The sequence below is a fragment of the Erinaceus europaeus genome, chromosome 2 (genome assembly GCF_950295315.1).
Source record: "Erinaceus europaeus chromosome 2, mEriEur2.1, whole genome shotgun sequence".
NCBI classification, from domain to species: domain Eukaryota; kingdom Metazoa; phylum Chordata; class Mammalia; order Eulipotyphla; family Erinaceidae; genus Erinaceus; species Erinaceus europaeus.
The window spans coordinates 21,465,736-21,489,012 of record NC_080163.1 but is presented as its reverse complement, the minus strand read 5'-3'; the positions used below and the strand labels follow the sequence as shown (position 1 = coordinate 21,489,012).

Here is a 23,277-nt window from a genome sequence, read left to right as displayed (position 1 = left end):
AACCAAAATGCCCTGTTTTTACTAGGAATGACTAAATTTTTATGAAGGGCTTTTTTTTGTTGTTGTTTTGTCATTCATTATTAGATCTGTGGTTTACCCTTATCCTTGTTGATATAAGTAACCATTATACATTTTCTAATGTTAAATCATTCTTTTGTTCTAGGAATAAACTCTAGTTGATGATATTATACTAACATTTCAATATATTGCTAATGCTCAGTGCTTTACTTAATGGTATTGAATTACATAATTCAGGTATTTTAAAATCATTTTTTAAAGACTTTTTATTTACTTGTTATTGATAAGAGACAGAGTGAAACTGAGAGGAGAGGGGAGAGGTAGAGAGGGACAGAGGCAGAGAGACACCTGCAGCCCTGCTTCACCACTCGTGAAGCTTTCCCCCTTCAGGTAGGGACCAGGACTTGAACCCAAGTCCTTGCACACTGTAATGTGTGCACTTAATTCAGTGTGCCACCACCTGGCCACTAAGGTATTTTTTTACTTAAAAAAAAATCAGATTCATGTACTAATAATATCACCAAGTAAACTGGAAAGGTTTTAATATTTTTCTATGACCTATAATAGTTTAAATAATACTGGAATTCCTTCTAATTCTTGAAAATTAGGACTCAGGCATGACAAGTAAGCTCACTTGGCTAGTGCACCTGCATTGTTCTGTGTATGATACAGGTTCAAGAGCACCTCCCACTGCACTGGAGGAAGTTTTAGTGCTGTGGTATCTACCTGTCGGGGCCCAGGTTATTAGAGTATCCTGAAAAATGAGGGGTGTCGGCAAAAATGAGATGAGAGAGAAACATGTCAACTGCTTCAGGAGCAGGAGAGAGGCACCTCTGCCATGCTCAGGCAAAACTTTACTGTATAGTTTCATAAGGCTTAGATCATTCAAACAAAAATCACCAAGGTATAGATTATTAAAACAAAAATCACCAAGTAAGAACAGCACAGGTAGGGAACACCTCCTGCTTTGTGGAACATTCACACTCCAGGGGCACTTTTCTCCCTAGAGATCACATCACAGTTTCTATGTCTCTTGTTATTCCTATATCTGTGTGCTAGGCAGATGTCCTGTTGATTAAGATTCATATTCTCCCTGGATGTTTATGGCATCCTCTTGCCCCTATGCATCAGAAGTCATGGTTCATAGAACGTTCAAGCTTGTTATGTTTCTAGGGGTCTTAAACAAATTGAACAGCCCATTTTTCATAAAAATCTGTTCCATTGTTTGATCAAGGAATTTTGTTTTGTTCCTTACTGAGAAGGCACTAAGGTGGTGCTGACCTGGCCAACCTCTCCATAAAGTTAAGCTGTCTAGCTGGAATCCATCTTCTGTGTATGCTCACTATGTGACCTAGGTTTTTGTGTACTATTCCTGCATAAGGAAGTGGAAGCATAGTGGTGGGTGGTAGATTAAAAGGCCCATTGTATCTAGGTGGGTACCATAACTTTCCGTTTATTAATTATGCTATGTAAGGTGGCCCCACCACTGTGGGAAGCACCAATCTTTCCCTATATTTTGGTGGGAATACTAAAGGCAGTGGTGTAGATAAAGGGAGAAACAATTCTTCCTCTAGGAGTTCCCTGAAAAATTCTGCATTACTGATATTGCTTGTTCCATTATGATCAATCTTAGAGTACAGTGCAGGTTTTGTCATTATTTTTGTTATTGGTCAGGCTCTGAGTCTGGCCATAGGTAAAGATTATTAAGACCACACAGAGTTTAATCCCAACCCCTATACATGGCAAAAGGCAAGATGGTTTCAGTTTGACCTGGAGAGTCCAGCTGTGCTGAACTTCCTGCGAAGCTGGCACCATGTCAAGCAGTTCTCATGGCAGCACCTGTGCCATCTACCTCTTCTTCTGTCTGTCTCTGCCACTCTCTTTCTGTTTGAAAAAATCGACCTGGAGCAATTGAAGTCCTGGTGATGACGGAGAGGAAATAATAATGCAAGTCACTGGTGAAACCACTTAATGCCTGGTTACCTAAAAGATGCTACATTTTAGGGTTGGGAGATAGCTCACTTTGTGGAGCACGTGTCTTGCTGTGTGTGAGACTCTGGAGGCAAGGCCCATCACTGAATGGGAGCACCATGGACAGCACCACAGCACCAGAACTACTCCACGCATGTTGTAGTGGTGCTGTAGTGTCTCTCCTTTCATGTCTTTCTCTCCTTTCCTCACAAAAAAAAGAAAGAAAGAAAGGAAGGAAGAAAAGAAGAGAACAACAAATTGAGTCTGGGAGACTTCTCAGTAGTTCTGCACATGAATAGAGTCTTGGGTTCATTCCCCAGTGCCACATACAGAGTAAGATAAAACAAAGCAAAGGTGGTAAACTGTTAGATCCTTCTCTCACACTTCTTCATGGAAATTTTTCAAGCTTTCTACTTCTGTTTGGCTCAGCTTTCAGTAACTTCTGTATTTTATAAAGAATTATTCCTTTTCCCTGAGTTAGCAAATTGGTTGCTTTATACCTGTATTTATTTATTTATTTATTTTGTGAAACTGGGGCCTCAAGCATGCATGATTTCACTGCTTCAGGTGAATTTTTTTTCCTTTAGGGATAGAGATGGCATAGACAGAGAGGAGAGAGAGCACTGGAGCTTCTTTTTTAAAATTTCTTTATTGAGGGATTAATGGTTCACAGTCGACAGTAAAATATAATAGTTTGTATATATGTAACATTTCTCAGTTTTCCACATAACAGTTCAACCCCCACTACTAAGCAGTGGAGCTTCTTTACTGCCACAGCACTGCCCCTGTGGTGTGGGAACTTGAACCTGTGTCATATTCATGGAAGTTCACCTACCAGGTGAATGAATTCTCCAACTTCTACTTAATTTATTCTCACAGTGATCTTTTTCCTTTCTTTTTTTAAATTTACACACACACACACACACACACACACACACACACACACACACACACTTTTTTTTTGTCTCCAGGGTTATCGCTAGGGCTCAGTGCCTACATTGCATACAAATCCACTGCTCCTGGTGGCTACTATTTCCCCCCCCCCCCCCAATTTTATTGGCTAGGGTAGAAAGAAATTGAGAGAGGAGGGGGAGGGGGAGGGAGAGGGAGAAAAATAGACACCTGCAGACCTGCTTTACCGCTCGTGAAGTGTCCTCCCTGAAGGTGGGGAGCCAGGGGTTCAAACCTGGATTCTTGCATGGGTCCTGGAGCTTGTACTATGTGCACTTAGCCAGTTGTGCCTCTTCCTGCCCCCTCCCACCACTTGTTCTTTGTTTTAATGAGAGAGAAAGACACTGAGAGAAGGACCAGAACACTGACCAGCTATAGCTTATAGTGGTATTGGGTTTGAATCTGGGACCCCGGAGCCTCAGGCATGAAATTTTTTTGCATAACTATAATGCTATCTCCCTATCCTGTTTGTTCTCCTTTATTTTTTTAAAATTTAAAAATTTATTTATTTTCCCTTTTGTTGCTTTTATTGTTGTTGTAGTTATTATTGTTGTTACTGATGTTATCATTGTTAGGACAGAGAGAAATGGAGAGAGGAGGGGAAGATAGATATGGGGAGAGAAAGATAGACACCTGCAGACCTGCTTCACCGCCTGTGAAGTGAACCCCCTGCAGGTAGGGAGCTGTTCTCCTTTCTAATCAGACAGAGACACAGACAGTTTTTGTTTAACCAATGAGCAGTTTTGTTGATTTTTGAAGCTTTTATCCTTTAGGTTGTTTTTTTTTTAATGACTATTATACTTTATTATGTTTCATTAATTTGAACTTTTATCTTGATTGATTTCTTCACCTTTTTAAGCTTGTGCTTTTCAGATTTTGTGAGATTAATATTATAAGTACAACTTCCTTTTTTAAGGTCATTGAGTTTCTTCTTTAATAATAAAAGGAGAGAATGTCACTCTCTTTATTCTTAGTACAGTTTTGGGTTTTGTGTTCTTCTATCTGTAGCATTGGTATAATTTGTCATTGGTTCTGCTCTCCTGCATCCCTGTGTCTCCTGCATCCCTTGTGTAACAATGACGCCAACTCCAGTCCAAGTTCTGCTTTGTGTTTCCTCTTTCTGTCCTTATCTCTCAACTTGTGTCTATGAGTGAGATCATCTTATATTCTTCGTCCTGTTTCTGACTTACCTCTCTTAACATGATTCCTTCAAACTCCATTCAAGATGTGGTGAAGAAGATGGGTTCACCATTTTTAATAGCTGAGTAGTATTCCATTGTGTATATAGACCACGACTTACTCAGCCATTCATTTGTTTTTGGGCACCTGGGTTGCCTCCAGGTTTTGACTATTACAAATTGTGCTGCTACAAATGTAGGTATACACAGATCTTTTTGGATGGGTGATTCCTTAGGATACATGACCAGGAGAGGAATTGCAAAGTCATAAGGTAGGTCCATTTCTAGCTTTGTGAAAGCTCTCCACAGGGGTTGTACCTATTTACATCTCCACCAGCAATGCAAGAGGGTCCTCTTACTCCTGCAACCTCTCCAGCATTTGTGGAGTTTCACCTGGTGGTGTTCATGCTCCCATGTGGTATCAGGGCTCAAACACATGACTTCAAACATGGAAAGGCTAGTGCTCTACCTGTTGAGCTATCTCCCAAAACTCTAGACCAGCTCTTATCTAAGTGTCTCAGATCTATAATCTAGGGATTTTTATTAAAATTTTTATTTATTTATTTTGAGGTGTATCTGTGCATATGAGAGAGAGGAAGGAAGAGAGAAAGGGAGAGAGGAAGAGAGAGAGAGAGTGTGTGTGTGTGTGTTTTAGATATCAGAGCATTATTATTAATATAAATGCAATACTGAGAGACCTGCTCTTTACAGAGACACCTCTTTGACTGATAAGTTACTTAGGTTTTATTTTCAAATGTTATTTGGGATGTTTTTTGTACTACAATGAATACACTCACACACATGCTTTTTTTTGGGTCTAGCTTACCCATTGACTTGTAGTGTTGTGTGAATATTGCTCCTAATACAGGAGAGAAATGGCAGAGAAAAAACAAAAATCAGAACAACATCCACATTTTTGCCTTCTTTATAGATTTTTTTAAAAAAGATTTTTTTTTTCAAGTAAGCTAGTAACCATATGTGAACTTCATGCTTACATAATTGAGGACTTCACTTGGCCTTCTTTTAATCTGGATTTCTAATATATCCAGACCATTTGGCAGTAAATCTTTCCTCAGAGGAATTTGACACAAGAGACTCTTGACATTTGTTAGGAATAAATCCAAGGTGAATATGGAAATATTTGTGAAGGTTTCTGGCTTTCTTCATAAACAGATTTCCAGCAAGTATTTGCATATCCTTGCTGTACTGTTATTAAAACTTCCACTAAAGCTTAATTTCTCACTTGATGAACAGAGTACTATTGGGAACCTTTACTGGGTAGGACATTTTAATGAAAACTTTTCCTTGTGTACATGTAGAGCTATTATATACTGGTTTATATTACTTATCTAGTCTCTTGCCAAATTCTAGTTCATCGTTATCCTTTACTTATTATCTAAGACTTGAGTTTCTGTTACTGTCACCAGCACTGAAAGTCTGCTTGCTTTTTATTGCCCTTTCCCCTAATGATGTAATTCTCCACCCCACCCCCAAATATCACAGTTACCGCATAAAAAATTCTGGAAGAGGGCCAGGCTGTGGTGTACCAGGTTGAACACATATATTACCATGCACAAGAACCCTGGTTTGAGCCTCTGCTCCCTACCTCATCTCTGTCCCTCTCTCCCTCCCTCCATTTCTCTCTCTCTTCCCCCCTCCCTTATCAATTTCTCTCTGTTCTACCAAATAAAACTGAATGGAAAAGAACTCTGGAAAACTAGGGACTAATACAGCTTCACTGAGATGCTGATTCTGAAGAGCATGTTTTACTTTTTGTTTGTTAATTGACTCCAGTACTGCACCTTTCATTAATGTGCTTCAAGTTAGTGCCACAGCAAAATAACCATTTCATGTCACGAAAGCTCACTATTCTTGGGGCCCAGTCAGAACAATTGAATGTTAAGTGCAGAATGCCAGGGTTTTCCTTTGACCTTAGATTACTATATTCTGGATCTTCCTGTCTCAAGCGGGGTGTATGCACTCCTCACAGCCTGTGGCATGTATCTCCAGGCAAGAACTTACAAACTGTTTCCCCAAGATTGTAGAAAGAATTAATATTTACACATTGAGCTTGAGAGTTAACTTGTTTCTATTGGGTGTTAGAACATGATGTGATAGAGATGGTGGCCTTGCTGTATATAGAAGCATAATTCACAGGAAGTTATCAGAACACTTGATAGAGATTTTATTGCCTTTCTATTTCCATCTGCACTCTAGTGAGTTCTGAACTCTCAACTCACTTCTTTGTCTGGGTGGAATTCTCATATTCCTTGGCGACTAATAATATTATTTATTTTTTAAAATTTCTTTATTGGGGAATTCTTATTTTATATGCGATAATAAATATAGTAGTTTGTACATGCATAACATTTCCCAGTTTTCCATATAACAATACAACCCCCACTAAGTCCTCTGTCATCCTTTCTGGACCTGTATTCTGCCCCCCCCCCCCCCCCCGCCCCACAGTCTTTTACTTGGTGCAGGAAACTAGTAATATAATTTCTGAAGTGGAGAGAATCTTAAAGATTAATAAGTTTTCAGAATTCAGAAGTGAGGAAGTGAAAGGACAGCGATAAACAACTCTTTTGAAGTTATAGCCAGCTGGGGGGGTGGGAATGAAGCAGGAAGCAATCTGATTATTTTGCATTTGAATTCAGTGTATCACACTATACTAAAAATTCTAATTAAAATGTTTCTTCTCCTCCTCCTCCTTGTTCTTCTTATGATTATCATTATTATTTTTATTGCCATTGGGGTTATCATCGGGCTTTGGTGCCTGTCTGACAAGTCCACTGCTTCTGGCAACCATTTTTTCTATTTTTTCTTTTTTTATATTTGATAGGAAAGAAATTGTGAAGGGGAAGGGGAGGTAGAGAGGGAGAGAGAAAGACACCTGTAGCCCTGTTTCACTGCTTGCAAAGTTTCTTCCCTACAGGTGGTGATGGGGGGGGGGGAGTTGAACTCAGATAGGAACATGTGTGTTCGACGTGCTGTGCCACTGCCTGACCCCAAACATGTTCAATTTGTTTTACTTTAAAGTAGATGTAGGGATCAGGCATAGCTAATGCTATAGAATGCTTTCCTTACTACGCATTGAAACTTGAGTTAAAGCCCTGGCACCATATGGGATCACCATAGACAGCACTGGGGAAGATTCATGGATGCTAACACATGTACTCTGTCACAGAGCTACAATCCCAATTTTCCTATTTTTTTTAGATACTCTTTTTTAAAAAAAAATTTTATTATTTATTTAAGAAAGGAGACATTAACAAAATCATAGGATGGGGGGGGGGTACAACTCCACACAATTTCCGCCACCAAATCTCCATATCCCATCTCCTCCCCTGATAGCTTTCCCATTCTCTATCCCTCTGGGAGCATGGACCCAGGGTGGGAGGTCTGGCTTCTGTAATTGCTTCCATGCTGAACATGGGCGTTGACTGGTCGGTCCATACTCCCAGTCTGCCTCTCTCTTTCCCTAGTAGTGTGGGTCTCTGGGGAAGCAGAGCTCCAGGACGCATTGGTGGGGTCTTCAGTCCAGGGAAGCCTGGCTGACATCCTGATGACATCTGGAACCTGGTGGCTGAAAAGAGAGTTAACATACAAAGCCAAACAAATTGTTGAGCAATCATGGACCCAAAGGTTGGAATAGTGCAGATGAAGTGTTGGGGGGTACTCACTGCAAACTCTAGTGTACTACGCTTTCAGGTATAGATCTGCCCTGGTTTCTGGATATGTGTGAACATATGCTCTATCTCCTGGAACCTGGTCTATATCTAGGTTTTGGGACTTTGTTAGGAAGTGAACCACCTGGGATGGAATTAGAGAATACTATGAAAGGAAAGGTCTCACCTGAGTGATGAAGTTGAAGGGTTGTCATTCCACACCTGAAGTCTCTGGACACAGTCTGAAGTGAAGCGTGCTAAGGTGGCACTTGTTGCGTTGATTCGGTTGCAATCAGCGGATGCAATATTATTTGATAAGAATTGGGAGAAGCATACGGGAAAGTGGGCCCTACTCTAGGGTCCCAGGACTGGGGGAAGTTTAGGCTCTATAGTGGAAATGTGAGGTTCCTGCTGTCTTAGGGTTCAAGAAGACAATGGATAGTTGCTGTTATCATCACATTATTTGGCAATTGGGTTAGCTTTGAAAAGTCCCTTTGTTAGACATACAATCAGTTTATCCCCCTCTCATATTAATTAGTGATTTATATGACTGCAATTTAATAGGTGTGTACTTAAGCACTATTCCCACCACCAAAAGATTGTGTCCCATCCCACCCACCCAACCCCCCGCTGGCCAAGGAAGCCACATGTCCACCCTCCTGCTCACCACAGGGTTTTTACTTTGGTGCCCTATTTTCAATTTATTTCAGATCCTGGTTTTAGTTTCCTTTTCTGAACTTCTTTTTCTTTTTAAAAAAATTTTTTTATTTAAGAAAGGATTGATTAACAAAACCATAGGGTGGGAGGGGTACAACTCCACACAATTCCCACAACCCAATCTCCATATCCCACCCCCTCCCCTGATAGCTTTCCCATTCTCTATCCCTCTGGGAGCATGGACCCAGGGTCATTGAGGGTTGCAGAAGGTAGAAGGTCTGGCTTCTGTAATTGCTTCCCCGCTGAACATGGGAGTTGACTGGTTGGTCCATACTCCCAGTCTGCCTCTCTCTTTCCCTAGTAGGGTGTGTCTCTGGGGAAGCTGAGCTCCAGGACTTATTGGTGGGGTCTTCAGTCCAGGGAAGCCTGGCTAGCATCCTGATGGCATCTGGAACCTGGTGATTGAAAAGAGAGTTAACATACAAAGCCAAACAAATTGTTGAGCAATCATGGACCCAAAGCTTGGAATAGTGGAGAGGAAGTGTTAGGGAGGTACTCACTGCAAACTCTAGTGTACTTCTGCTTTCAGGTATATATTTTGCAGTAGTTTATGGATACGTGTGAACATATGCTCTCTCTCACAGAAACTGGTGTATATCTAGGTTTTGGAACTTTGTTAGAAAGTGAACCACCTGAGATGAAATTAGAGTGTACTATAAAAGGAAAGGTCTCACCCGAGTAATGAAGCTGAAGGGTTGTCATTCCACACGTGAAGTCTCTGGACACAGTCTAAGGTGAAGCATGTTGAGGTGGCAATCGTTGCGTTGGTTAGGTTGTGATCGGCGGATGCAATATTATTTGATATGGATTGGGAGAGGCATACGGGAAAGTGGGCCCTATCCAAGGGTTCCAGGACTGGGGGAAGTAGGGGCTCTATAGTGGAGATGTGAGGTTCCTGCTGTCTTAGGGTTCAAAAAGACAATCGATAGTTAATGTTATCACATTATTTGGTAACTGGGTTAACTTTGAAAAGTTCTTTTGTTATGGTTTGCTGTACAGTACCCAGTATCTTGTATATAGCTGTGTTATTCGTTGCTTCTAATCTACTTGGTCTAGGCTTTTGAGAGAGTCCGCATATCAAATACACAACCTATATATTAAAAAGATTCAGTTTGTGTTTTGAAAAACTTTGAGACATACAATTGATTTTCCCCCTCTCATATTAATTAACTAGTGATTTATATGTCTACATTTTGCTAGGAGTGTACATAAACACCATTCCCACCACCAAAAGACTGTGACCCATCCCTCCCACCCACTCCCACCCCCCACTGGCCCAGGAAGCTGCATGTCTACCCCTCACCACAGGGCTTTTACTTTGGTGCCCTACTTACAATTTGGTCAGGTCCTGCTTTTAGTTTCCCTTTCAGATCTTCTTATTCAACTTCTGTTGATGAGTGGGATCATCCCATACTCATCTTTATCTTTCTGACTTAGCTCACTTAACATAATTCCTTCTAGCTCTGTCCAAGATGGGTCAGAGAAGGTGGGTTCATTGTTCTTGATAGCTGCATATTATTCCATTGTGTATATATACCACAGCTTTCTCAGCCACTCATCTGTTGTTGGGCACCTGGGTTGCTTCCAGGTTTTAGCTATTATGAATTGTGCTGCTATGAACATAGGAGTACACACCTCTTTTTGGTTGGGTGTTACAGAGTCCTTGGGGTAGATTCCCAGGAGAGGAATTACTGGGTCATATGGAAGGTCCATATCTAGCCTTGTGAGAGTTCTCCAGACTGCTCTCCACAGAGGCTGGACAAATTTACATTCCCATCAGCAGTGCAAGAGGGTTCCTCTGTCCCCACAGCCTCTCCAGCATTTGTTGCTGCTGTCCTTTTTGATGTATGCCATTCTCACAGGAGTGAGGTGGTATCTCAATGTTGTCTTTATTTGCATTTCTCTGACAATCAGCGGCCTGGAGCAGTTTTTCATATTTTTGTTAGCCTTTTGGATCTCCCCTGGAGTGAATGTTCTGTTCATACCCTCTCCCCATTTGTGGATGGGGCCATTTGCTTTTTTGTTGCTAAGTTTGCTGAGCTCTTTGTATATTTTGGTGATTCGTCTCTTGTCTGATGTATGGCATGTGAAGATCTTCTCCCATTCTGTGAGGGGTCTCTTTTTTTGTGTGATAGTTTCTTTGGCTGTGAAGAAGCTTTTCAATTTGATGTAGTCCCATTGGTTTGTTTCTGCTTTAGTCTTTCTTGCAATTGGGTTTGTTTCATCAAAGATGTCCTTGAGGTGTAGGTGGGAAAGTGTTTTACCAATGTTTTCTTCTAAGTATTTGATTGTTTCTGGTCTAACATCCAGGTCTTTAATCCATTTGCAATTGATTTTTGTTTCTGGCGAGATAAAGTGGTTCAGTTTCATTCTTCTGCATGTTTCTACCCACTTTTCCCAGCACCATTTATTGAAGAGAGCTTCCTTCTTCCATTTAATACTTTGGGCCCCCTTATCAAAGATTAGATGTCCACAGGTGTGGCAGTTTAGTTCTGGGTTTTCAATTCTGTTCCATTGGTCTGTGTGCCTATTTTTGTTCTAGTACCATGCTGTTTTGATGATGATGGCTTTATAATAAAGTTTGAGGTCTGGTAGTGTGATGCTTCCATTTATGTTTCTTTTCCTCAAGATGGTTTTGGCAATTCTAGATGTTTTCTGGTTCCAGATAAATGACTGTAATTTTTGTTCTATTCTCTTAAAGAAGCTTGGTGGAACTTTGATGGGTATCACATTAAATTTGAATATTGCTCTGGGCAGAATATTCATTTTGATGATATTTATTCTTCCAATCCATGAGCATGGGATGTCTTTTCATTTCTTGGTATCAGTTTCTATTTCCTTGAATAATGACTCATAGTTTTCAGTATACAAGTCTTTCACTTCTTTGGTCAGCTTTACTCTTAGGTATTTTATTGATTTTTTTTGCAACAGTGAATGGGAGTGATTTCTGGATGTCTTCTTCTTCTTCAGATTTAGTGTTTGCATAAAGAAATACCACTGATTTTTGTACATTGATTTTGTAGCCTGACACCTTGCTATATTGCCTAATAATTTCCAGTAGTTTTCTGCTGGATTCTTTAGGTTTTTCTATGTATACTATCATATCATCTGCAAATAGTGAGAGCTTGACTTCTTCCCTTCCAATCTGTATTCCTTTGATTTCTTTCTCTTGCCTGATTGCTATGGCAAGAATTTCCAATACTATGTTGAAGAGTAATGGTGACAGTGAACAGCCCTGTCTAGTCCCCGATCTGAGAGGGAATGCTTTCAGCTTCTATCCATTGAGTATGATGTTGTCTGTAGGTTTTCTATATATGGATTCCACTATCTTGAGGAATTTCCCATCTATTCCCATTTTTTGTAGGGTTTTGAGCATGAATGGGTGTTGGATTTTGTCAAAGGCTTTCTCTGCATCTATTGAGATAATCATGTGGTTTTTGGCTTTGCTCTTATTGATGTAGTGAATGACATGGATTGACTTACGGATGTTGAACCAACCTTGCATTCCTGCGATAAATCCCAATTGGTCGTGATGTACAATCTTTTTGATATGCTGCTGTATCCAGTTGGCCAAGATCTTATTTAATATTTTGGTATCTATGTTCTTTTGGTATCAGGGTGATGTTGTCTTCATAGAAGGTGGAAGGGAGTGTTCCTGTTTCTTCGATCTTATGGAAAAGCTTTAGAAGTATGGGTACTGTTCTTCTTGGTTCAGTTTTGGAAGGGCATATGCTTCTAGGAATTCTTTCATTTCTTCCATATTTTCTAGCTTGGTGGCATATAGTTCTTCATAGAAGTTTCACATGAATTTCTGGGTTTCTGTGGTGTCAGTTGTGATATCTCCTCTACCGTTTACAATTCTATGAATTTGAGTCTTCTCCCTTTTTTGTGTAGTGAGTCTGGCTAGGGGTTTGTCAATTTTGTTTAATCTTTAAAAGAACCAAGATTTGGCTTCATTGATCTTCTGTGGTTCTCTTATTTTCGATGTTGTTTGTTGGTATGCATGAGACCCCTTCTGTTTCATTTGGTTTAAATCCCCCCTGCTTAACACTATTCTATTTACATAACCACTTCATTCTATTTACATAACCGCTGTTAACAAGCACTACCTTCCCTCCAGGGCATTGGTTCAATCCCCACTGTTTCATGATATGTTTTTGCTCCACCCTGATCCTCTCCTTTTCACACTCTGATTTTCACCAGTCACTTTTCTCTCCACCCTCTCTATGTCACATCCTGTTTCCACCCTACTTGACAAGTATATATAAAGACAGCATTGTGAGTTTTAGGGTACCTTTAGTTTAGCTTAGCTCGGCTTAGATTGTGCTACGTCCTGCATGAATAAAGAGATACTGCCTACAGCTCAACCATGAGTCCCTGGTCGTCTGTTACCCGCCCATGAAGCCAGCCCAGCGAAAACAACATAGCCCGTTAAAAACAACAGTTGTTTATTTCTGCTCTAATTTTAGTGATTTCTGTCCTACTGGTTGCTTTAGGGTTCCTTTGTTCCTCTTCATCTAAGTCCTGGAGGTGTGCAGTAAGGTCGTTTATTTGAGCTTTTTCTTGTTGTTTAATATGTGATTGTATGGCTATGAGTTTCCCTCTCAATACTGCTTTAGCTGTGTCCCAAATATTTTGATAGGTTTGGTCTTCATTTTCATTTGTTTCCAGGAACATTTGAATTTCTTGCTTGAGTGACTCTCTGAACCAGTGGTTCTTAAGCAGTATGTTGTTCAATTTACAAATTCTCTGTCTTCTAATAATTTTCTGTTTGTTGTTTAAATGTTAGTTTTACTCCACTGTGCTCTGAGAAGATAATAGGGATTTGTTGGTAATATGTGTAAGCCTGATAGAGCTTAGGGAGAACTACCTCCATCTTTGCATGGAGGTCTGAGAAGATAACCTCTTGGTAAGTCTCTCTCAACTGAGGTGAGCATAAGGGGGGAAACTCAGACTTGGTTCTTTCCTTCTTGACTCTTAGGCCCACAGATACCCCAGTACTTCCCTCCATTAACCACAGGCCACATGGCCGCAGATTCACTTATTCAAAGTCACCTTCTGATCACAGAAGAACACACCTTATCACACACTTCATCACACACCTCAGAGCCCAGACAAGAGAAATTCCAAACTATATGGCCTTTTGATATTCATCTTCTCTCTGTCTCACCCTACGGGTTTAACCCCTATGCTTCTCTCAAATACCTTTGGATAATTAAGTTGCTTGTGTTATGGAGAATAACTGTCTTGTATCTCATCAATTCCTGTCATACCAACCCCCTACCTTAGGGGCATGCTGACTGTTAAGAAACCTGTAATTTCTGTCATATTTCAACAATAATTAACTTCATTGCTTTTCTTTTTTTTTTTTTTTTAATTTTTTTTTTTTATTAAAGAAAGGATTAATTAACAAAACCATAGGGTAGGAGGGGTACAACTCCACACAATTCCCACCACCCAATCTCCATATCCCACCCCCTCCCCCGATAGCTTTCCCATTCTCTATCCCTCTGGGAGCATGGACCCAGGGTCATTGAGGGTTGCAGAAGGTAGAAGGTCTGGCTTCTGTAATTGCTTCCTCGCTGAACATGGGCGTTGACTGGTCGGTCCATACTCCCAGTCTGCCTCTCTCTTTCCCTAGTAGGATGGGTCTCTGGGGAAGCTGAGCTCCAGGACACATTGGTGGTGTCTTCAATCCAGGGAAGTCTGGCCGGCATCCTGATGACACCTGGAACCTGGTGACTGAAAAGAGAGTTAACATACAAAGCCAAACAAATTGTTGAGCAATCATGGACCCAAAGCTTGGAAAAGTGGAGAGGAAGTATTAGGGAGGTACTCACTGCAAACTCTAGTATACTTCTGCTTTCTTACTTTGGTGCCATACTCCAAACTCAGTCAATTTCTGCTTTGCGTTTCTACTTCTTTTTTTTTTTTTTTTTACATGCATAACATTCTCCAGATTCCCATTTAGCAATATAACCCCCACTAACTTCATTGCTTTTCTCTTTAACTCATGTCCACTTTGCTAATAAACGGACTCTAGGATTCTGGGACTCTAAGGACTCAGATTCTAGATTCACGCTAAGAGTCCCCTGGTGTCTTTTACTTCATATCACCCCTGTCGTGAGCAAGAAAGAACCAGCCCGTTACCTTTCCCCTGGAGGCCACCCTGCCAGAGAAGGAGAGAGACACCCTGAAAGGGATGATTTCAATGCTCTTGAATTTATTGATGCTGTCTTTGTGGCCTAACATGTGGTCTATCATTGAGTATGTGTTGTGTGGATTTGAGAAGAATGTGTATTCCAGTTTTTTGGGGTGAAGGGCTCTGAAGATGTCCAGGAGGTCTAGTCTGACCATCTCTTCATTTAATTCTCTTGTTTCTTTGTTGATTCTCTGCTTTGTTAATCTAAGTGTGAGAGTGTGGTGTTAAAATCTCCCAGTATTATTGTATTACTATTGATGTATTTTTGAAGTTCTTTCAGTAGGTGTTTGATGTATTTAGATGGCCCCTCATTGGGTGCATAGATGTTAATAATTGTTAAGTCTTTTTGGCTGATTGATCCTCTAATCATTATGTAATGTCCTTGCCTATCTTTTATTCCTTTATTTAATTTAAAATCTATTGTGTCAGAGATGAGAATGGCTGTTCCAGCTTTTTTTGTGGTCCATTAGCCTGTATGATAGTTTTCCATCCTTTCACTTTGAGTCTGCGTTTATTTTGTTGTGTCAGATGGGATTCTTGCAAGCAGCATATGGTTGGGTTATGTTTTCTGATCCATCCTCCCTCTCTGTGCCTTTTAATGGGTGAGTCTAAGCCATTGACATTTATTGATATTATGGATTTAATGTATTGTATTGCCATTGTTCAATGAGTTTTTATTTTCTCTGATATATAGCAAGTATTATAATGAAGTTCTTGTTTATAAGAGGTCTTTTAGAACCTCTTTCAGGGCCGGTTTGGTAATGGTTACAATTTTCCTAATTTTTTAGATACAGGTTAGAGTTGCTGGACAGAATAATCTTTAAATTCAAATGACTTGAGAAACTCCTTTGCTACAGAGAAACGTGTGTAAGTACAGCTTTATCATAACGGATACAATGGGCTGGTTTTAGTCGTATCTTAGCACACAGCCCTTACACTAAATGCCCTATTCTTGAGAATGCTTTCAGTTATGTTTGTTGTCTTGATAAATAGATGCTCTGATTCAAAATCTCTTGCCCTCTAGCCTTGTAGATGAAAAGGACTTGAGAATCTCTTACCTTCCCAAGATTCTTTTCACTAACAACTGCTAATCAGGACTGTATTCTCAAAGATAAGCCAGAAATTCCATTAGATATTTCTTGGACCAAAAACAGGAAGCCTGAGACACTTTATTGTTGAGGTAGTCTGCAAAAGTGTTATGATTACTCCTTTCTCTGCGTTCCTACTCTGCGATACTGTTACCTGTCAAGGGTCTTTCCTCTTCCTGGTTCTGTGTGTATGGAATGGTATCCTACAGTTTAACCCACATCAGTCACAATAGTCAATTTCTGTGTATACATAGTGGGCTCTGATGTATGTTTAGGTAGGTGAAGTGGCAGCAAGGGGGAGGCTTATATAAAGGTGAGCTATTTAGTTATAATTCTGTTGTGGGTGGCAGCAAAGTAGCTCACTTGGATAGTGTAACTGCTTTGCCACATATACAACCAGGTTTGAACTCAGTCCCCACCACATTGAAGCTTTGGTACTTTGGTCTTTCTCTGCCTTCTCTTTTTTTTTAGATTTTTTATTTATGAAAAGGAAACATTGACTAAACCATAGGATAAGAGGGGTACAACTTCACACAATTCCCACCACCAGAACTCTGTATCCCACCCCCTCCCCTGATAGCTTTCCTATTTAACCCTCTGGGAGTATGGACCCAAGGTCCTTGTGGGATGCAGAAGGTTGAAGGTTTGGCTTCTGTAATTGCTTCCCCACTAAACATGGTCGTTGACAGGTCAATCCATACTCCCAGCCTGCCTCTCTCTTTCCCTAGTGGGGAAGGGCTCTGGGGAAGAAGAGCTCCAGGATCCTTGGTCCCCACTTGCAGGAGGAAACCTTTGTCAGTGGTGAAGCAGTGCTGTAGGTGTCTCTCTGTCACTCTCTACCGTCCCTTTCCTCCTTGATTTCTTATGGTTTTTATCCAGTAAATAAATAAATAAAAATAACAGGGAGCCAGGCAGTGGCGCAGCAGGTTAAGCGCACATGGCGCGAAGTGAAGGGCCTGCATCCTGGTCTGAGCCCTCAGCTCCCCACTTGCAGGGGAGTCACTTCACAGGCGGTGAAGCAGGTCTGCAGTTGTCTCTCTCTCCCCCTCTCTGTCTTCCCCTCTTTTCTCCATTTCTCTCTGTCCTACCCAACAATAATGACAGCAATAACAACATTAATAATAATAGCCACAATGATAAAACAACAAGGGCACCAAGGTGGCGACTTGGACGCAGCAGCTGGCTGAGCTCCAACAAGCAGCAGCCTGTGACCGGGGATTCTCTGGATAGGGTAGGATACTGGGCCATCAGTAAGAGGGTGAATAAGGGGTCCTAAGAGTGATACCACTCTTGGGTTAGAAAACAGAGGCCAGGAAGAAAAAGAAAGGAAATCTTTCGATTATTTCTGAAGCTCACCCTCTCCCACCTCCCCCCAGAACCAGCCCCCAGGGGTGGGACAGCTGCTACTAGCAGGCTCTCCGCTGAGCTATTTTCTTTACCAAAATTCCTGGCTCATTAGGGATGTCATTCTAAGCCTTTTCCTTTCCTTCTCTTTCTCTCTCTTTTTTTTGAAGTGGCTGGAGCTCTATTTGAGTGACAAAATACCTGTCCAATCAGAGCCTCACCCCTGCCAGGGAAAGGCTACCTGGAGTTTTTTTTTTTTGGATATTCTTACAATTGGCTGTCTTTGCTCAGGCTTCCTAGAGCCAATCTGTCCGGAGCAGTCCAAGCTGCAGACTGACAGGGTTTTTTAAACTATATTCTATTATTACTGTTATTATATACGTGTATCCCCTTTGCCCTCTTCTTATTCAGGTTGACCAAAATTAACTGTTGTTTTTTCCATTGCTAGGTGACTGGGTGTCCTATCCAGTGTGAGAGGAACTTCCCTCCACTCTCTTTTTTCCCACCTCCTAGCTAATTAAAAAACAAAACTCTTTCCTTTCACTGCTCTTTTTTTCTTGTTCTTGTCTTCTTTTCTTCCTTCCTCCTTGTTTTGCTTTCTAAATTCATTAATACTCATTTGTGAATTGTTTTGGGGAAGAAATCTGACTAAGAGTGGACTCTGTGTGTGTATGTCTCTCTCTCTCTTCTCTATGTCCCTTTCTTCTCTTGCTATACCTAGAATTTATAGTAGACATTAGATTTGCATAATTGTCTATTCTTGCTTTCCCTTTTTTCCTTTGGATTTGGTTGCTATTTTTTTGTGGACTGGAGGTGTTGTTTGGCTAACTGGTATTGGTTAAACTGCATCAATCCTTGCTTCAGTTACTATTGTTGTAATTTCTGAGGTTGGGTGACTACATTTGTCATAAAGGTATTTAACATAGCATGGCTTGTACTCGAAACACAACAACTGAAGAATGAAAGAACAGAAAAATAAAAAAACACATCAATGAAAAAAAAAAGATTGAATCAATAGCAAATAAAATTGCTGACACAATGAATCAACACAGGAACCCAGAAGACATTCCAAATCAGTCAGAAGTAACCATAGATAAGAAAAATATGCAAGCAATAATAAACCTAAAAATCACAGAAATGAAGACAACTGAGGAAAGGGCTATCAGAATTAGGGAAACAACAGATGAGACCCTCAAGGAAAACACAAGCTACCTCGAGGAAATTAAAGAACAGAAAGCTGAAATTGCTGAACTAAAAGGTTGATTAGCAGAGTAATCTAATACTATAACTGAACTGAAGAAAGAAGCTGAGGGGAGGGAAAGCAGGCTAACAGAATCAGAAATCAGAATTAGCCAGACAGAGGATGAGCTAGAGAAAACGTCAGAAAGAGGTAAAAGAGCTCAAAAAAAGATTGAGAGACACTGAAAACAACAACAGAGACATATGAGATGATCTCAAAAAAAGTAACATTTGTATAATTGGCCTGCTAGAGGAAGAAAGAGAGGAAGGGGAAGTAAACATTCTAGAGGAAATAATGAAAACTTCCCAGACCTAAACAACAGAAAGGACATTAATATTCAAGAAACTCAGAGAGTCCCAAACAGAATCAACCCATACCTGAAGACACCAAGACACATCATAGTTACAGTGAAAAGAAGTGATAAAGGATCCTAAAGATTGCAAGAGAAAAACAAAAATTCACATACAGGGGAAAACCCATAAGACTATCAGCACACTTCTCTACTCAGACTCTAAAAGCCAGAAGAGAATGACAAGATATCTGTCGAGCCCTGAATGAAAAAGGGTTTCAAACAAGGATAATATATCATGCTAGACTTTCATTCAAACTAGATGGAGGGATCAAAACCTTCTCAGACAGACAACAGTTAAAGGAGGCAACCATCACCAAGCCTGCCCTGAAAGAGGTTCTAAAAGACCTCTTATAAAGAACAACATCACCATAATACATGCCATATATCAGAACAAATAAAACTTGTTGAATAATGGCATTACAATACATTAAATCCATAATATCAGTAGATGTCAATGGCTTAAACTCACCCATTAAAAGGCACAGAGTGGGAGAATGGATCAGGAAACATAGCCCAAACATATGCTGCTTGCAAGAATCCCATCTGACCCTTACAAGACAAACACAGGCTTAAAGTGAAAGGATGGAAAACTATCATACATGCTAATGGTCTGCAAAAAAGGGCAGGAACAGCCATTCTCATCTCTGACACAATAGTCTTTAAATTAAATAAAATAATAAAAGGTAGGCAAGACCATTACATAGTGATTAGAGGATCAATCAACTAAGAAGATTTAACAGTTATTAACATCTATGCACCCAATGAGGGACCATCTAAATACATCAAACACCTACTGAAAGAATTACAAAACTACATCAATAGTAATACAATGATAGTGGGAGATTTTAATACTCCATTCTCACACTTAGTTAGACAGATCAACGAAGCAGAGAATCAACAAAGAAACAAGAGAATTAAATGAAGAGATGGTCAGACTAGACCTCCTGGACATTTTCAGAGTTCTTCACCACAAAAAACTGGAATACATATTCTTTTGAAATCCACATAGCACATACTCAAGGATTGACCACATGTTAGGCCACAAAGACAGCATCAACAAATTCAAGAGCATTGAAATTATCCTAAGTATCTTCTTAAACCACAGTGGACTAAAGGTAGCATTTAACAATAAACAGAAAATTACTAAAAGTCACAGAATTTGGAAACTAAACAACATACTCTTTAAGAACCACTGGGTCAGAGAGTCACTTAAGCAGGAAATTCAAATGTTCCTGGAAGCAAATGAAAACGAAGACACAACCTATCAAAATATTTGGGACACAAGCAAAGCAATACTGAGAGGGAAACTCAGCCATACAATCACATATTAGAAAAAACTCAAATAAATGACCTTACTGCACAGCTTAAGGACTTAGATGAAGAAGAACAAAGGGACCCTAAAGCAACCAGGAGGACAGAAATCACTAAAATTAGAGCAGAAATAAACAACATTTAAAATAAGAGAACCATACAAAAGATCAATGAAGCCAGATGCTGGTTCTTTGAAAAATTAAACAAGATTGACAAACCCCTATCCAGAATCACTTAAAAAAAAAAAAAGAAGAAGAAGAAGACTCGCGAACCTTCTACAAAGAATGATACGCCACCAAGCTAGAGAATCTGGAAGAAATGGAAGAATTCCTGGAAACATATACCCTTCCAAAACTGAATCAAAAAGAACTACAAAACCTAAATGCACCAATCGCAGACAAAGAAATCGAAACAGTTATTAAGAATCTTCCCAACAACAAAAGTCCTGGACTACATGGCTTCACAAATGAATTCTACAAAACCTTCAGGAAATAGTTAATGCCTTCTCTGTCTGAAACCACAACAAAATAGTGTTCTTGTCTACAGGCTCCCAGTTCTTGTCTTTCACCTTTTTTTCTCTCTCTCTGCACTGCTTATTTGTTCCTATTTTCATTTTTGTCTCTTACCTTGCCACTACTTTCAAATTCAGGAAATTTAGGGCATGGTTTTCATTTATTTTCTGTGGTTAGTCTTTTGTCTAAACACAGGTAGAAACCTTAAGGCCATCTCTTTAAACAGGCAAAATTGTTTTTTTTTTTAATTTCTTTATTGGGCAATTAATGTTTTATATTTGACAGTAAATACAATAGTTTGTATATGCATAACATTTTCCAGTTTTCCATATAACCATACAACCCCCATTAGGTCCTCTGTCATCCTTCTTGAATCTATATTCTCCCCATTCAGCCACCCCAGAGTCTTTTACTTTGGTGCAATATGCCAATTCCAGTTCAGGTTCTACTTAAACAAGTAAAAATGTTTTGTTCCTAATACATAAATGTGTTTTTAAATAATGGTGCCAAATGTGTACATATACCCAAGGAATTGTATTTTGTTTTTGTTTTGTTTTCTGATCTGGGTCAGAAACTCTTCAGAGCTGGATAATGAAATCTTCTGAGCCAGGGAGATTCAGAGGGGCTCAGCCTGGGAGTGCCTATCCTGGAGTTCTGGGTCTGGGTGCCACTACACCAAGGGCTTAGGGTCTAAATCTGGAGCTGGATGACTGAGCCTTGAGATTTCATTTGGAAAGGGGCAGTATGGGAGCCTCATTGCCTAGGATTGGGGATATGGGCTAAGGGATCTCAGGACCTGCAGTGCAGCTGCTCTCTACTTCATAATACTGCTCCCCCCCCCCCCAGAGCCCTTCCAGTGCCTTACCACACCTCCACACGAGGGGGAAGGCACTGTTTGGGATGGCCAGCTGCCTTTTATCTTTCATTCTGGTAGCAGAGGATGCCATCCCCATGTGTGCAGGTTGAGCAAGTATGCGGGTGAGAGCAGCTCACTTCCCTGACTCCATCCCACCATCCTTGTCTGGGCCCAAACTGAAGCTAGGCCTATCCATCTTTCTCAGCTCACTCTCTGAAAAATATCCCATGCCTTAAAAGGGAGACTCCTCCCAACTATCCTCTTCCCCTTCTTCGCATCCATGGCCCTCCCACTGCAAGGCAGCCCACCTGCTACTCCTGACCTGGTGAATAGGCTGAAATCTCGAGCAGGAGATCTAGAGGCAGGAGAGGAGATAGGGAGGTTTAAGAAGCTTCTGTGATAGACTGGGTTAGGGATAGGAGCCTGGTTCAAGCCTCATGTCCCTTCTGCAGGGAGAAGCTTTGCATGTGGCAAAGCAGTGCTGCAGGTGTCTGTCTTTCTCTTTTCCTCTCTATCCCCTTCTTCTCTCTCAACCTTTTTCTGTCTCTATCCAATACATTAGATAAATGAAAAATTTAAATACAACTATAAGAAACAAAAATGAGAAAAAATGGCCCTCAAGGAGCAGTGGAATTGTGATGGAGGCACTGAGCCCTAGAAATAAACCTGGTGCCAAAAAGGTGAATAAATAAATAAAAGACAAGTAAGAATAAGAAGTTGTTTACTTTTCTTACAAAATATGGTGTAAAGTACCCATGTTTCATATTTTTGTACCCTTAACAATGAGTATTGCCACTCTTGATACCATGAAAACATGTTGATACTGCTACTTATATAGCAATTGATAATTTTCAAAGTTTTTCAAAGTTTATCTCATTTGTTTCCCAGAAAAATCTTCTTAAGGACTACTATTATCCTTACTTTGATCCAAATCTTAAGTATTATTACTTAGGGCAACAAACATTAATAACCAGATTTTTGGTGAAAAAGTTTAGGATATATTACTTTCATTATTGTTAATAATATTCAAGACATTTTAAAAGAAATATTTATTTATTTATTCCCTTTTGTTGCCCTTGTTTTATTGTTGTTGTTGTTGGATAGGACAGAGAAGTTGTGAAGCGACTCCCCTGCAGGTGGGGAGCCGGGGCTGGAACCAGGATTCTTATACCAGTCCTTGCGCTTTGTGCCACCTGCGCTTAACCCGCTACACTACGGACCTTCCATATGATCCAGTAATTCCTCTCCTGGGGTTATACCCCAAGGACTCCATAACACCTAACCAAAAAGAGGTGTGTACTCCTATGTTCATAGCAGCACAATTCATAATAGCTAAAACCTGGAAGCAACCCAGGTGCCCAACAACAGATGATTGGCGGACTCCCTTAAAGACATTTTAACTACTATTATTTGGTAGTAAAATGTAATTTAATAATATAGTACATACTGACTCAAAATCTGTAACATAATGTCACAGATAGAAAGATAATACATATGGGAGTCAGGCAGTAGCGCAGCAGGTTAAGTGCACATGGCGCAAAGTGCAAGGACTGGCGTAAAAATACCTGTTCAAGCCTCTGGCTCCCCACCTGCAGGGGAGTTGTTTCACAGGCAATGAAGCAGGTCTGCAGGTGTCTTTCTCTCCCCTGCCTGTCTTCCCCTCCTCTCTCCATTTCTCTCTGTTCTATCTAACAATGACAACATCAGTAACAATAATAACTACAATAACAATAAAAAACCAAGGGCAACAAAAGGGAAAATAAATATTTTTTAAAAAAATGAAAGATAGTATATTTTTATGGCATAAAAGAATGTCAACAACTTTTTAATGATTTATAAGGTTAAAGCATCTGGTTCTTTGAGGTCATT

General features: G+C 40.2%; 1 protein-coding gene across 1 annotated transcript in view; it reads left to right on the top strand.

Annotated features, from left to right (window-relative positions):
• Positions 1 to 23,277, top strand: part of DTWD2 (DTW domain containing 2) — a 115,226-nt gene that overhangs the window by 43,139 nt on the left and 48,810 nt on the right. The gene's annotated exons all lie outside the window — the stretch shown is intronic.